A 7,500-nucleotide genomic window follows, 5' to 3' on the forward strand; every position below is an offset into this window, starting at 1 on the left:
CATTCAGGGAATGTATGTGCGTTCATGTGCACACTTTACAAAATTACCTGAAATGAAATACAGCACTTAAATGATAAATCAGTATGAGATGCGTCAGAGAAGGAACACACAGAAAGGTTCAACTGGTGAAGCGCTGGTACAATCTTTCGATTTTCATTTTGCGAATGTTAAAGTATTAACATTAAGCAGTTATATAGTTTAAACTATTTGTTGCATGGGTATTCGTTATCCTGATAATTGCATAAATATTATCTATGTGTTTGCTAGCTGTGGAAATGTTATTCTCCCTCCCTTCTCTCTCTCTCTCTCTCTCTCTCTCTCTCTCTCTCTATATATATATATATATATATATATATATATATATATATATATATATATATATAGAGAGAGAGAGAGAGAGAGAGAGAGATGGATCTATTCCGGGTTTTAGTACGTCCGTTGAGGGATTCTTGACTCATTTGAAGCATTGCGTTCTTATCCTGTTCATATTGACACTATTTTTACTCACAGTATATGCACATACATGCACATTCCTCGTCCCCTTCTCCCCTCTTCCGTCTCTGGATGTATGCGTGTAAGACTTACACTAAAAAGTATTGAGGCCTTTTGTCAATTTCATTATCGTTCCCTTCGTTGCTCGGACAACGTCGTTATGAACGCCAGTTTTCCTTTCAAGCAAGAAGTTACACGCATATAAAGGAATCATTCTCTCAGCCAAAATAACATGTCGAGTGCATATCGGTGTTTCCTGCATTCATTTCAAAATATGCTTATGGGGCAGTATAAGGAGCATAATACAAAAGGGAAAAAATAAAACAAGCAAACAAGAAGAAGAAAAAGAAGAAGAAGACGAATAGAGAGAGAGAGAGAGAGAGAGAGAGAGAGAGAGAGAGAGAGAGAGAGAGAGAGAGAGAGAGAGAGAGAGAGAGAGAGAGAGAGAGCAGTAAGTTTACTTCCCATATTCACACTTATACTTCATCGTCATTACAGATTCATAGGTTTCATGAATTCAAACACTTATATATGAATAAACAATAAGCAATATTATCTGAAATCGTGTTTATAAATTCACCTGGTATCGTTCTCGTGGAAAAAAACATGTTTCTGTAAAGAACGTAAAGTATTGGATTCCGTTTCCATTTACAAAGCAATTATGGCGTCCGATATTTCAACCGCCATGTCACTGAACATTCAAATAATGTTCACCGACCATGTGCGCTGTGAAAGCATAGATCATTTCGTTTGTTGTTATTGATATAAAAATGAAGATATGGAATTTGGAAGATGTGATCAAGGTGGGTCTTACAACAATATGCAATATACTAAATGTACAACTAGTATACTTTGGTCCATCGTAAAAAAGAGTGATAAAGAAATGTATATATTCATTATTCATCTTATTTTATTTTCATTATTTTTTTTTTGTGAGTGAAATAGGTTCATTACTTATTCATGAACTTTTTATGATTTTTATTAAATAATCTGTTACACTTATCGGTTATTCATTTTACTTGAAGTTATAAGATGCATTTAGTTCTATTTAATTTGAAGACGTGAGGTACACGGAATTTTCCTTGAGAAAGGGACTGACGAATAACATTGCATTTCATTGAGTGGCCCTGAGTTTCATTTGTTGGAAGTAAATTTCAGATACACTGAAATTTTCAGTTACACTGCCTTTCCTTGTGTTACGTGAAGTTTCATTTGATGATGAGAGGACACTGAGAAAGTAGTAGTCATTTGTGGTGAGGTCAGTAAGACTTACTGTAGTAGCAACTTATGCTAGGAATAAGAGCGTATCTACATCGGAAGCAAAGGTCGAAAATACTATATATCCTGACGCGTTTAACTGCAATCCCTTTGGGACAGAGTGATATATCCCGATAAAGCAAATTACACACACACACACACACACATGCATATGTGTGTGATGGACTTAGTCGATGACACATTGATATAGATAAACACTCTCTTTGACCAGGACTCGAATCGAGACCAAGGAGTAACATCAATCTCACCGCAGTTACGTACTCCATGCTTGTTTAGGCCCTACACCTATCTCCGACCAGATTCGAACTCGTGACGCCATCACTGGGACTACGAGCATAAAAGCTTTCTTAAATATGGGCTAATGTGTCTTAATTCTTGGCAACATTCATTCCTAAGTCCGTATATTGCTTTCTTTCCGTCTTCCTTTCTGTTTGTGGTGTTAGCTTTCCCTGCGTGCATCTCTATCGTCTTCATAGTTCCCTTGACAGCGAACACAATGTACAAATTTATGCTTGCTATTACCGAACACAATAGCCCGGTGATTAAGTGCATAGGTCTTTCATTCTGTCTAAAAGGGAAGGGAAAAGAAATAGAAAGAGATTTACACATGCAAACACATACATACACACACACAAAAAAAAATAATAAATAAAAAAAGAAGGCATACACACACCATATATATATATATATATAATATATATATATATATATATATATATATATATATATATATATATATATATATATATAAGATAGATAAATATATGTATTTGTAGATTGATAGATGGAGACAGAAGGGAGCATAGAAATAGAAATAGAGTATAAGAAAGAAGATACAGGAATACAAGATAAAAAGAAATGGAAACTTCAGAAGATTTACAATAAAGTATATAATATATATAAGTACACACACACACACACACATATATATATATATATATATATATATACATATATAAATATAAATATATATATACATGTATATACATATATATGTATATTTTTATTTATTTATCTATTTATTTATGTATAAATCAATGTAGCTTTTTTCAGAATCTACTCAGTGAAGAGAATATACACTAACAATTTTTTTTTTGTGGAATCCTTCTTTGCAACGCATACCCTCTTTCCAGCAACGATTGTAGTCCAATGTCTAGACAACCAAATCTTAACCATGACTTTTGTGATGTTCTCGAAAATTGTTCTCTTGTAAGGAATTCTTCTCTCATTTATTTAGACAAGTTCGCGTGTGCTGCATTTCTTTCATATATATAATTCAGGAAACGCTGTTTAAGCAGCACACATACACGCTCACGCACATACACACAAACATGCATATGTCACGTATTTATTGCGGCTAATTCATCTTACTGAATAGCTATGGCCGAAATCAGGTGTACTATCTTATAGCCGTCTTTTCCGGTGCTTACGACCTACCTACTCGCGCAACTGGAGTCGAGTAGGCGGTAACATTTATCGAGTTGCCAGATACATTTCCCCTACCTCGGTTATTTTAATGTATATTCGTACTCATATTGGTACAGCACAACATATCATAAGATATCTAAAGCTATTTGTTATATTCCAAAATACTGTGTACCAGTAAAAAAAAATAACCAGTACAGTAGAGCAGCTAGACGTGAAAAGCGACAATTCCCATTCACAGGATTGGGCAGAGCTTAGCGTCGTGTCTCACCTCCGATCACGAGACGGGAATTGATTACTAATTACCACCAAGATGGCAATAGAGTAAAAAAAATGGTTTAGAAGAAGATAGAAGCAAGGAGAGACCTCTTGAACTATTTCTCTGTCCGGAGTCCCATACCTTTACCTTGCATTCAGTTGCACTGCACGGAAGGAAAGGTAAACAAAATTATCAGATGCATTGATATATCCTTTTAAAAGAAGGCCACTGCTCTGCTGCCAGAATCTTCATAGTGATCATGGCCGGGAAACCAAGTTAACTGAATCGCCTAATTTTCCCTTTCATAGAGGATGCCTATATATTATATTATATTATATATATATATATATATATATATATATATATATATATATATATGTACATATATATATATATACATATATATATATATACATATACATTTATATATATATATATATATATATATATATATATATATATATATATATATATATATATATATATATATATATATATATATATATATATATATATATATATATATATACATACACATATATATATATATATATATATATATATATATATACATATATATATATATATATATATATATATACACATGACTGTGTATATATATATATATATATATATATATATATATATATATATATATATATATTTTTTTTTTTTTTTTTTTCTAACAGTCATTCAGTCCACTGCAGTACATAGGCCTCTGTCAGTCACTATTGAAAGGTTATTTGGCAGTTCCAGCCTTGCCTGACTGGATGGCCTTCCTAATCAACTGTAATTCGGCGCGCTAACATCTGTGCCACGACAGCGACTTCCCCTAAGACACCTGCGTTTGACTTCGGAACTCGGGGCCATGCAGGTCGGAGTCCAGTACTCTAACCACTGGACCATCTCGGCACATGGCTGTGTGTGTATATATATATATATACACACATATATATCTACATATATATATATATATATATATATACACACACACATATATATATATATATATATATATATATATATATATATATATATATACATACACACACACACACATATACATATGTGTAAAGGAAACAGGAGTGGCATTATACTGTAGGATTTAAAACTTGTAGAGTAATCAATTTGGATTAGTTTTATTTGATACTAATTAGACAACAAAAACCATACCTTATTAGAGGCCCGTCTCTTATACTTCTCCTTTGATAAATCGGGCTGAAGATCTATATCCTGAGGAAAAAGAAAAAAAAAACGAAAAAATCTCTTAGAAACAGAGAAAAATATCCGATTTAGATTAGAGTTTATACCAAGGAACTTTAAAAGCTGCAAATGTCAGTGACCTGTTTGAGCACTGAACTCGTGAAATCCAAGTCGCAGATTCATACGAACAAACAAGCGCTAGGTAAGTACGGATAAAAGGCGCCAAGTACGGTAAGTGAGTGCCATGTAAGTGTAAGTCTAGTAAACGCCAAGTAAGTAAAGCAAGCGTGTGCCAGGTAAGTAGGGCAAGTGAGCGCCAGGTAAGTAAGGTAAATAAGCGACAGGTAAGTAAAGCAAGTAAGCGCCAGGTAAGTAAAACGATTGCCAGGTAAGTAGGACAAATGAGCGCCAGGTAAATAGGACAGGTGAGCGTCAAGTAAGTAAAATGATTGCCAGGAAATAAGTTGATCGCCGAATAGGGCAAGTGAGCACCTAGTAAGTGAAACAAGTGAGCGCCAGGTATATGGGGAAATTAAGCGCCAGCTAAGTAGGGCAAATGAGCGCCAGATAAGAAAAGCAAGTGAGCGCTAGGTAAGTAGGGCAAGGAAGCGACAGTGAAGTAGAGCAAATGAGCACCAGGTAAGTAGACAAATATGCGCCAGGTAAGTAAAGTGATTGCTAAGTGAGTGCCAGGTAAGTAGGGCAAGTGAGCGCCAGGTAGGTAAAACAGGTGAGTGCCAGGTAAGTAGGGCAAGTGTGCGCCAAGTAAGTATGGCAAGTGGATGGCAGGTATGTAAAGTGATTGCCAGGAAAGTAAAGTGACCGCCAGATGAGAAAACCGTGAAAACGAAGTTGAGTAAAATTAATGCCAGTCAGAAAAATGCATGAAAGCAGGGTGAATGAGTGAAGATTAAGGACGGTGAGTGCAGCTGTGTGAGCGTCAGGTAAGCATTGTAGGCAACAGTGTGTGCCAGGTCAGCCTGATAAGTGCCAGGTAATCAACATATGTGAGCGCAAGTTTTGAGATGTGAGTGCCAAGCATACAGAGTAAGCGGTAGGTATGTAGGTTAAGGTGAACACAAAAAAAGGCAAGTGAATACCAGGCAGGTAAATAATTGAGTGTATAGTAAAGTACAAACACATCTACTTATCACCCCCCCCCTCTCAAACACACGTCGTTTTCAGTTCAAATAACTTTTTCTCTACCGTTTCCCTTGTTTTCCGTAGCTCAGTGCTTATGGCTCCAAGGAAGCCATAACGGTTGGCTGTAGGGGTGGAGGCGAAGCTTTTTGGAAAATAAAACTGTTTGCTAGGCAAATAGGTGTTTGTAAACCAATGTTTTAGAAAAAAGACTTACATCAGTGGGCTCCATAGACTTGAACACATCATAAAAACGATTCAAACAACTATAAAGAAGAAGCCTAATCCTTTAGCTATGACTAGTTTATACGTCTTGAATAATTTGTTCTTAGGAAATACTTTAGATCGACTATTTAGTGTATATTACAAACCATTTTCTCCCAGAATTAAAGTATACTCTTTGATTCTGAAAACTGAAGAACTTCAAAACACAGTGACTGTATTACACCAGGCTTTGTAGGTGAAAGGAGAATAAGTCTCAAAGCCAGCAATAACTATCCAAATGTCTGCACCAAATCCGAATATATATTTCTGTACAGCTTTGTAACATATCCGTGCTATATATACACAGCTTAGTGAGCATACATGAAGAGTCCAAAGATCAAGAACAATTCTCACTAACAATGGCGACTTTATTTATACACCCACTAACACTGCAGTTTTGTTGGCAAGTCGACAACCTGGAACTTAATACTCTCTTTCTCTCTCTTTCTTAGCACAAACACACACACACACACACACACACATGACATATATGTATATATAAACACACACACACACACACACTCACATACACACACACAACACACACACACACACACACACACACATACACACACACACAACAACACAACACACACACACACAATAGTATATATATATATATATATATATATATATATATATATATATATATATATATATATGCGTGAGTGTGTGCCTATATATGACTAAGAAAAAACGTAATATCGGCAGGTTTAAAACAAGACATGAATATATATATATATATATATATATATATATATATATATATATATATATATTATATATATATATATATATATATATATATATATATATATATATATATATTTATATGTATGTATGTATGTTTGTATTCAAAATAATGGAACAATTCAGACCTACAAAGGCATGGTAATTATGTATTAACGCCCGAAATTGGAGGTTTTGATACAACCGATTGGACATAAAGTCAAAAAACACATCTAGTTCGTAGGCTTGTCTGTGATCAGTGGCTTTGACAGGGAATTAAACATCAAAGGTGATTTAATCACACATAACAAAATTCATACATATCACAGATTCATTATATCAACACAACTACAAGAAGACGAGGAAACGACGAGGAAACGAGGAATTGGAAGACTCATTTAACTGAATAACTAATGATCTAACGAGGCAGAACCCAGCTCCCAGATGGTAGTTACAATAGACCGCTGTTGTTGCAGCATATGATCCGTATTCACTGTCTTGGCGGCGCCGTCACGAACCGGTAGGAAGAGCGGCTGTTATGATTATTGCTCTTTTCACGTTGCATATGCTCACAGTATTTTTTTTTCTTTTTGCCTCTGTCTCTTTATACGTAGACGCGCACATGTGTGTGTTTTTGTGAATAGCGGACATACACATAAATACTTATTTTATTTCATTCCACACAAACGTCATAACAAGTTTACAGTGCA

This window comes from Penaeus monodon, chromosome 11 (genome assembly GCF_015228065.2).
Source record: "Penaeus monodon isolate SGIC_2016 chromosome 11, NSTDA_Pmon_1, whole genome shotgun sequence".
Classification (NCBI taxonomy): domain Eukaryota; kingdom Metazoa; phylum Arthropoda; class Malacostraca; order Decapoda; family Penaeidae; genus Penaeus; species Penaeus monodon.